Source organism: Mustela lutreola, chromosome 6 (genome assembly GCF_030435805.1).
Source record: "Mustela lutreola isolate mMusLut2 chromosome 6, mMusLut2.pri, whole genome shotgun sequence".
Lineage (NCBI taxonomy): Eukaryota > Metazoa > Chordata > Mammalia > Carnivora > Mustelidae > Mustela > Mustela lutreola.
Window position 1 is genome coordinate 127014446 of NC_081295.1, and position 10646 is coordinate 127025091.

Genomic DNA, 10646 nt, shown 5'->3' on the forward strand with positions numbered 1-10646 from the left:
ATCTGTGTTACACTGAGGTCCATGTCTGTAGTCAGTCTTTTTTTTTTCTTTTAATTTATTTTCAGTGATCCAAAATTCATTGTTTATGAACACACCCAGTGCTTCATGTAATAAATTCCCTCCTTAACACCCACCACTGGCCTCACCCAACCACCTGCCACCCTCCTCTTCAAAACCCTCAGTTTGTTTCTCAGAGTCCACAGTCTCTCATGGTTTGTCTCTCCCTCTGATTTTCCCCAGCACCCTTCTCTCCATCTCCCAGTGTCCTCCACGTTATTCCTTATGTATTGAGTCTTATAAAAACTTTTATTACTTTCCCTATTCTGCTTTGCATATGCTTACCTTAGATGTTAAAATGTTATAAACCTCTTCTGCCTGGTCCATTTTCTGTCTCTGCTCTCATGATTTCTCATGCTCTCCCTGCCAACCCCACATGCCTTACAATATCTGGATATGACTAATTTCTTCCTGAGCTACTTTATTCTACTCTGCCATATGGTTGCCCTTCCCTCTTCTGTACCATAACTTCTATCCTCTGCATTTGTGCTTTAACAATACCTAATTCTTTTCACTACATCTGTATCTTTGAGGTCAATACTCAGTAGTGCTATCGCTGGGTCATAGGCTAGCTCTATTTTACTGGAAAGAAGGGCCATATGCACCCCAGTGTTCATAGCAGCAATGTCCACAATAGCCATTCTGTTGAAAGAGCCAAGATCCCCTTCAACAGACAAACGGATAAAGAAGATGTGATCTATGGATACAATGGAGTATCACTCAGCCATCAGAAATGTTGAATACCCAACTTTTGCATCAACATGGATGGGACTGGAGGAGATTATGTAAAGTGAAATAAGTCAAGCAGAGAAAGTCAGTCATCATATGGTTTCACTTATTTGTGGAACCTAAGGAATAGCATGGAGGACATTAGGAGAAGGAAAGGAAAAATGAAGTGGGGGGATTGGAGGGGGAAATGAAACATGAAAAACTATGGACTCCAAGAAACAAACTGAGGGTTTTTTTTTTTTAAGATTTTATTAATTTATTTGACAGAGAGAGATCACAGTAGGAGAGACGAAGGGAAGAGATCACAGAGAGGAAGGGAAGCAGGCCCCCTCCTGAGCAGAGAGCCCAATGTGGGACTCGATCCTAGGACCCCGAGATCATGACCTTAGCTGAAGGCAGCGGCTCAAACCACTGAGCCACCCAGGCGCCCCCAAACTGAGGGTTTTAAAGATGAGAAGGATGTGGGGATGGGTGAGCCTGGTGATGGGTATTAAGGAGGGCACATATTGCATGGGGCACTGGGTGTTTTACACAAACAGTGAATCATGGAACACTACTTCAAAAACTAATGATGTATTGTATGGTAACTAACATAACATAATTAAAAAAAAAAGGAGGGGGACAATACCTAACACTCAATCTTTGCTAGTTTCTTATTTACCTCCTTTTAAGAGTAAGCTCATTAGTGGTTTTTTGTTTGTTTGTTTCTTTGTTTTGTCTCAACTAAAAGAAGAAAAATAATACACATTATTTTGAAAACTTTTTGAACAGTGTACAAACGTTAGTCAAGTCCACAATGTCTCATCTCTTCTTCCTCTAACATGGCTAAGTTGAAAAACCCTTTGTCTGTGAAAAGATCATTCTCCTGCCACCTTGTGTAAGATTTTGGCTTTAGCTTAGATTATCCTTTCTTTCCTTTTCTGAAAATTAGTTGAAAATATTAATAGCCTCAGTTTCTTCTTCCAAAATATGACTGCTTCTTTACCAAGTGCAAAAGCAACCCATTTTGACCACAGTAAACAGGTTGGACCTACTTTTTTTGGCTCATTGTTTTAGTGAGACAAGTGGAGTGAAGATGACACACCATTTCCAAATGTATTAATAATTGATAGACCATACTTCTAAATTGAAGTTTTGTTGCCATTAAACTACGACCAGACTCGCTATAATTACAGAGGTAAATTCTTCATATTTACTATATTTGAAATTACCATATAATACCAAAATAAATTTATGATTATGTGAAGAGTCTATAATTTTAAGAAGATGACTTTGAAATTATTGCTTATCTAAATAAAATTTCCCATTTTATAATCTTTTATAAGCTTCTGTTGTCATTTCCTATTTAAAATCTATTAGAAGGCACTCTTATTTTCCCTTAAGTGGGAAGTCAAATGTGGAACAAATTCATCCCAAAGGAACTGATTCTATATTCCACTGAAGACCAGGTGGCTTCCATGTGGCATTTTGCCTCTTGCATATTGTTCATCTCCTACAACAAATGGGGGTATGCTCTTTAGTAAATTAATTCAACTCAATTAGAGACATTGTCTTCAAGGGATAACCTCATAGAGACTAGAATCAGAATCATACTTTTGGGAAAATTGGGCCCAGGTTTTTTGTTTTGTTTTGTTTTAAGATTTTATTTATTTATTTGACAGACAGAGACCACAAGTAGGCAGAGAGGCAGAGAGAGAGGGGGAAGCAGGCTCCCTGCTGAACAGAGAGCCTGATGCAGAGCTCGATCCCAGGACCCTGAGATCATGGCCTGAGCCGAAGGCAGAGGCTTAACCCACTGAGCTACCCAGGCGCCCCTGGGCCCAGGTTTTGATGGCTTCTTTCCTCAATCTTATAAAACCTATTTGAACTCTACTGGATGCCAGAACTGCTTAAACATATTTGGTCCCTTGTAATTTTAACCTTCCAGTATTCAATGCACCTGATCCATGTAATATCCTATAGTATTTTTGTCAAATGAAGACTCTCAAAGTGTGTTTCTTGGGAGACACTTTTCAATTGGTTGCTTACATTTCTGCATTTATTATTTGTTCTAGACCATCCTTTGAAGATGGTTGTATTGAATAGACTTGGAAGACAGAAATAGTATCTCTTTTTTAACTTAACCTGTTGTGTTTGCAAATATTATCTGCCTCTGTTTTGATTCTTCTTGTGGGAACTGAGGCTCAGAACTGATATATAACTCCCACCCCTACACACACACACACACACACACACACACACATAAATACTGTTAATATTCTGGTTACCTCTATTGCTGTGAATAATAAACTATATTATTTCTGAACCATGAGTATGCAACTTCTATCAACACCCAAGAAACCACGGCAGACTCATACACCAGCTTTCAAATAAGGGAAAATAATCTCAGATGCTTTATATTTTTTGATAGTGTTACCTACTTCTGAACATATGACTGAACACATATAAAGCTGGAGCCATGACCAGTTAGAGCTTCTTCTGTGGAAGAACTATGCATTCACTAGTAAACAAATGTAATTTCATTTTTTTTTTTTCCTCCTGGACACCATTTCCTCTCTCACACTGTTGCTCAAATTGGATGGAGTCTAAGGCCTTTTGAGGAAATTTTTGTTTAATGACTCAAAATAAAATAGGAAGAGTCTAAAGTGCTAAAAATAATTCTAGATAATAGGTATACGATCATGCCAGAAAGGATAGTAATTTTATCTAACAACTGCCTGTTCACCCCTTATTTGTTCATTAACTAATCTCCAAATTCCCGACTAAATCCCTTTTGTAAGCCAGAATGTGAACTAAAAACTGGGATTTTAAAAAAGTTTTCATTTGAAATCCAGTTAGTTAACATATATGGTTGTATTAGTTTCATGTGTACATTATAATATATAGCACTCAGTGCTCCTCATGACAAGTGCTCTAATTAACCCCCATCACTTATTTAATCCATCACTCCTTTCAGATGCCCTCAAGTAACCATCAGTTTGTTCTCCATAATGAAATGTCTGTTTCTTGCTTTGTTTCTCTTTCTATGTCTTATTATTTTCCCCTTTGCTTGTTTGTTTTGTTTCTTTTATTCCATATATGAGTAAAGGTATTTGTCTTTCTCTGACTGACTTATTTCACTTTTAGCATTATACTGTCTAGTTCCATCCATGTTTTTGCAAATGGCAAGATTTCAGTCTATTTTTATGGCAGAATAATATTCCATTGTATATACATACCACCTTTCTTTATTTATTCATCAATTGATGAATACTTGGGCTCTTTCCATCTTACCTTTATAAATAATACTGCTATAAACATAGGGGTGCTAGCATCCCTTTGAATAAGTTTTCTTATATTCATTGGGTAAATAGATACCAACAGGATTGTTGGATCACAAAGGACTTCTATTTTTAAATTTTATGAAATTCCATACTGTTTCAAATATGGCTGTATCAGTTTGCATAACCAACAACAGTTCACAATTGTTACTTTTTCTTTTTTTTTTAAGATTTTATTCATTTGACAGAGAGAGATCACAAGTAGGGAGAGAGAGGAGGGAGCAGGCTCCATGCCTGGCAGAGAGCCCGATGTGGGACTTGATCCCAGGACCCTGAGATCATGACCTGAGCTGAAGGCAGAGGCTTAACCCAATGAGCCACCCAGGCAGCCCCCACAAGTGATACTTTTTCACATCCTCTCCAGCACCTTTTGTTTCTTGTAGTGTTGATTTTAGCCATTTTGACAGGTGTGAGGTGGTATCTCTTTCTGGTTTTGCTTTGCAATTTCCTGATGATACATGATGATGGACATCTTTTCATGTATCTACTGAACATTTGAATGTGTTCTTTGGGGAAACATTGTTCATGTCTTCTATCCATGTTTTTATTGGATTATTTGTTTTTGGATGTTGACTAAAAACTGGATATTAAGTAACACACAAGACAGGTTTCCTTGAGCTTAAATTTTATTTGCATGAGTATCATTAACAGGAAAAAATATGCACAAGTGTGTTTATGTATACATCTATCTATCTATCATCTATCCACTGTCTTCTAATTGTGGTAAATCCTGTAAGGTGGGGAATGGGAAAGTCTGAAGAAATATGCTGCTGGATATGTTGGGTAAGCAAATTTAATTTCACTCAGATGCATTGGATATAAGTGAATCACTCAAATGAGTTATTTAATATTATATAGAAACAAATTAAAATTTTATGTAGTTGAAAATAATAGGTAGTTAAAATAATTTTTGTTGTTTGTTGTTTTTGTGTCTTTTTTTGTTTATATATACTATGGTGTGAATGTTTATGTCTCCCAAAATCATATTATGAAATCTAACTCTGGAACTAATAGTATTAAAACATAGGGGCCTTTGGGAGGTGATTAGGTCATAAGTGGGATTATAGTCCTTTTAAATGAGACCCCAGAGAGTTCTCTTGATTCATTGATCATGTACATTTACAGTGAGAAGATAGCCATCTATGAGGAAGTGGGCTCTGCCTGGATCTGCCCATTCCTTAATCTTGAACTTCTCAGTTCTAGAACTGTGAGAAATAAATTCCTGTTCTTTATAAGCTATTAAGTCTATATCATGTTCATTATAGCAGCCTGCATGCAGAAGGACACTATGAACTAAAACGAGAGCAATAAATATAAAGTTTCAGTAAAGTCAGTTGGTACAATGTTTTTTTACTTAGAGAAGACATGCTGCTTCATGTTAAACCTTGATATTGTATATGTTTCTTGAAGGGCCACTTCTTACTCCTTTGTGTGTTTTCCACAAAGTCCAGGATGATGCCTTACATAAAGGTAATATTTTATAAATACTGTTGGAAATATATACTTCTCTAAAATCTTATTTTGCCTACAGATTACTTGGATCCACTTTGCCTTGTGTAGAATATTTGAAATATATTAAGAACAGAATGTCTCTCTAAATAACATTTAGAATCATCATTAGTTTATGACTCCTGACTCATTTGTTTATGCAGTGATACTGCAAGAACACTGAAGTTTGTAATATAATTTTTGAATTAATCACCAAGCTAGTTTATTATAACTTATGAAAAAATAATTTCTCATGTTGGTTTAATTCTGCTCTTATGTTATGGTCATGACATTTTCATTAAAATAAAGTAGAAAATAGAAGTAAATAATAAATGAAAAATAAAAAATAATAAATAAAAAATAAAGGTAAAACTCTTGTGAAATGTTAAACTTTTCTTACTTATTTTGTTTTGCTTTTCCTCTACCATGCTGGCAAAGATGTACTTTGGAGATAGATACAATTTTCTAGTTGCTAGGTTTGTTACTTTTGCTAAAATTTTCAAAATATAAGAAGTTGAATAGTCATGGATTGTTTATTAAACTCCTTATCTACACATATAAAAATAAAACAATGATGGTGACCTGGGTATTTCTAAAATTGTATTCTGTTTTTCCATATTATGTTTTACAATGTAATTAATAAAGATTCTGCATATATTAACACCCATCCCCTTCTATCTCATCTGTATGTCCATTACAGAGCATGTATGATTTCTATTCATTGCTATGTTGTGGTGAAAAGATTGTCTGAAGTAGTCCTATATTTATGCTTTGTTTATTTGCTTGTTCATGATCAGTATGTCTGAAAGATGGTAACTATTGCATCAGGTATGACGATTAAAAAATATCACTGGTGCCTGATACACTGTGATGAAATAGGTAAGTCGATTCATAATTTGTTACTTAAATTAGAAAAGAAATTCCTTTGGATTTCTCCTTTATAAGAGTTTTTTTTTTAACGAATTCCTTGGGATGTTTTTGGTGTAATACATATCACATGCCTCAACTTTTAAATTTGAATGTAGAAAAGAGTTATCAGAATGAGCCTAGAAAATATTGTTATGAAATATATTTGTTCTGTTATATTATGTTAACTTAGGAAATAATGGTACTTATTTTTATTAGCATTTCCTACTTTCCACATGCCCTTACAGATGAGATATCATGTTTTTCCTACTCTTTTTATCATGGTTGATATATTCTTCATGATCAATAGCAATCAATGAAAATTCATAACATTAATTTTCTTTGGGAAAGTGATATTTTAGCAAGAATCCATGACCACAAATTTTAGCTGTTGTTCTTCCAGGAGATGAGACTAGCAATGTTCCCGAAATTTCAAGAAATAGAATTTATTAATTGTGTTGGTTGATGTTTATTGTCTCTGAACTTAGAAGTGCATAATTCAATTTAAAATTTATTTTGGGGGCGCCTGGGTGGCTCAGTGGGTTAAAGCCTCTGCCTTTGGCTCAGGTCATGATCCCTGGGTCCTGGGATCGAGCCCCCCATTGGGCTCTCTGCCTAGCAGGGAGCCTGCTTCCTCTTCCCTCTCTCTATGCCTGCCTCTCTGCCTACTTGTGATCTCTATCTGTCGAACAAAATAAATGAAATCTTTTTAAAAAATGGAGTGGACCTTAGGGGGGTGCTTATCTGAAATTGAGGGACATCATAAAAAAATAAAAAATAAAATTTATTTTGAATTGAAAACAAGATCTTACTGAAGTTTAGGCATCCCACTTTATATCAGGCCTCCAGTACATTCTAATTTATTTATAGAAAATATCATAAACATGAATGTCACTTTTCCTACTGCATTTATACTGAAACTGCAATGACTCAAAGATGTCAGATCTGAAAAGCACTACCTTTCTATAATTTCTGTTTCCTAGGAGGAATGGATATACCATTTTAGCACAATTATCCAACAGTGTTCAAAACCACCATGAATTTTAAAACATAGTTATTACACCCTAAAAATCAAGTATGAAAATGTATAAACAACCAAATCTCTATCTGTAAATGAAATACTCCCACACAGACGGGTTTTAAAACTTTCTAACTTAAGGAATTTGGTAGCACAGACTCAGGGTAGTAGATTCAGTGCCTACAGTATACTTTCAGGGAGAGAGTAATGTAGGCTCTGAGTCCCTTTCTGCCTAGAGATGACCTAATAGTGGTTCTGGCATTGTTTGTTTGTTTTTGAAAATACGTTCCTGGGCGTTATTCAGTAAATGCAGAGTTTGGCAATCTATAAAAATTAAGGATGATCTTTTTGAATGTTTGTCTTTCACTATATCAAATTAACATAATTGGACAGAAATTCCACTAAATTAAGCATTGTTAGGAAATGTGTAAATTGGAGCTGCTCAAATTAGTTGCTCTTTGAACTATGTGCTGTTGGTTCAGGATTAGATAAGGAGTTTGAAGGAAAACCTAAATCATTGCTTCCTTTTTTGAGAGAGTCTTAGCATATTTTCTTAAAATTAGCTGAAATAAACAATGTGTTTAGTCGCAAAGTGATTTGCATTTTTGCACAAACTCCCTATCTCCTTGAGAATTATAACAAATATTTCATGAAACATCATTGATCTTTACTTTGTTACACTGCTGTAAAGTACATTCAGAGTTGCCAGTTAAAAGTGTTAGTGTTGAGATGAAATGTCATGCGTTTTTCTTCACTTCCATGCAAATGAACACAGTAATTTATTAAGACACAATGAAGAAAAAAAAAATTGACAATGAGTTCCAGATTTTAAAACCCACTTGCCATTCAATCCAAATTGTGAGTTTGATCGGTTACCGAACATTTTATAATGCACCCCCGGTAATTTTACAGAGATTTTTTTTTTCTTACCAATTCTTGATTATTCTGTCTTGCAATGCAGAGAAATCTAACTAATTTAAAATAAACTTCCGTTAATTTTGATTGTTATAAACTTAAAATTGATTAATTTTCATATACAGAGTTTAAAGTGTTCACAATTTACATTAAATATATATTCTGTGTATACCTTGGAAAAATTATACTGAAAATTGAAATTAAAATGATGTTGTATATAGCTGCAAGAAGCCGCCTGTCCCATTTCATCTTACTATATAAGTTGTGTCAGGTAATTTATAAAATCCCTACTGCATAACAAATCTATTTTTTGTTTGAATGGGTAGTAATCTTTCTTCTTATTTCGAAATAAGAGTTGGTCTATGAGTGCATCTGCAACTGTATTTTTCCTAAGTGGCTTCATGGTCTTGAACTGAGAAAGCTCAGAACATTAAACATCCAAATAACATATTTTGACATAATTAGACATCAAGGAAATGCAATTAAAATGACACTGAGATATCACTACACACTTACCAGAATGGCTAAAAGAAAATATAATGACAAGACCCAAAGAAAAAAATATACCATTTGATGATACACAATGGCAAGTTGTACCATAACTTAACCATCTCAGACTAGTGTAGTGTTAAATTTGTTTTTCTAAGCAATGTTTTGGGTCACTTACCACTTTTCAAGGATATAAAGTGCTATCATTTTACTTAAAACTGTGAAATTTGGTCAGATTTGAATTTCAATTTATGTTAAAACATTCTGTAAACTGTGTTAAACTTTGACCTTTGTTCCCTCTGTTCAGTGAATAACACTATATCATATTCTGAAAAATACGCTAATTTTCATTTTGAAAAATATCCTTTTTTCCTCTTATGGTAATTATTAATATGAATTAATAGTAGAATTTGATATGGTTCCATATGACCACAAATACTTTATTGTATATTATCAAATTTAATAATAAATATAATGTACTTCTTTGGACAATTTTTAAAGACCAGTCTACTCTTGAAACAAAAAAAATGGAGACGCACTTCTTTAGTTCACACAAATTTTATTTTATTATATATAACCTCAGATAAATTTCAACAAATCATAATTTATTAAAATTATGTCTACTTAAAAATCTCATAGAAGAGTAAAACCATCAAAAATAAAAATAAACACACACAACACACACACATCACCCATGTATTGGCAAATCACAATTGCTGTAATAATACTTTAGGCATTCCACAGTTAAGGGCTATCAAAATTTCCATCAGTGACAAAAAGATTTGTATCCAAATGGACTGATTTTCCAGAATCCAAGAAAAAGTCCCCTAGGGTTTATTTAAAGATAAATATTTGAACAAATACTTCTTAAATTTAGGAAATTCAGAACATACGATTAAAGAATATTTGCAGTGCAGACTATATTCAATCCTTCCTTCAAAATGTGCCTTTGAGTACATAATTCTGTTTTCTCTATCTAAATTGAGCTGTCCTCCAAGGAAGTTTTCTAAAATGTGTGTCTCTGTGTGATAAATGTTCGAAGACCTAACATGCTTCATTGTATTTTTACTGTTCTCTGAAATTTAATCAATAATTTGGCTTGATGTATAATATCTAGTTTCAAATATCTTTTCCATCTATACAAACACCCAGCTGTCTCCTTTATATGGTATTACTATTGAGAATTCTGCTGTCAGTATTATTCTTGTACATTTTAGGTGATCTGTTCTCTTGGGCATCATTTATGCTCTTCTCTGTTTTTGATATTCTTAAAACTCACCATAATGTACATGAGTGGTTTTTTGTGTGTGTGGTTTTTGTTTTGTTTTGTTTCTGATTTCTCATGTTTGGCATCATTTTAAGTCTGGTATCTTTTATCTTTCTTTAATTCTCCAAAATTTATCTCAGTACTTATTTAAATATTTTCTTTATTTTTTTTTCTCTTCTGCTGCATTTGGGCAGAAGTCATTAATTTGTTTGTTTGTTTGTTTTTCCCAACTCATTTATTCATTTTACAGCTATATTCATCTTAGTCTCCATTTATTGTATTCTTTATTTCAACAATTTTCACTTAATTTATATTCACAGTATAGTATCTTTCTTTTCTTTTTATATGTATATCATTATTTTATCATATACTTTAAAGCTATTTTTTAAAATATTTTATTTATTTATTTGACAGTGAGAGATCACAAGTAGGCAGAGAGGCGGAAAGAGAGAGAGAA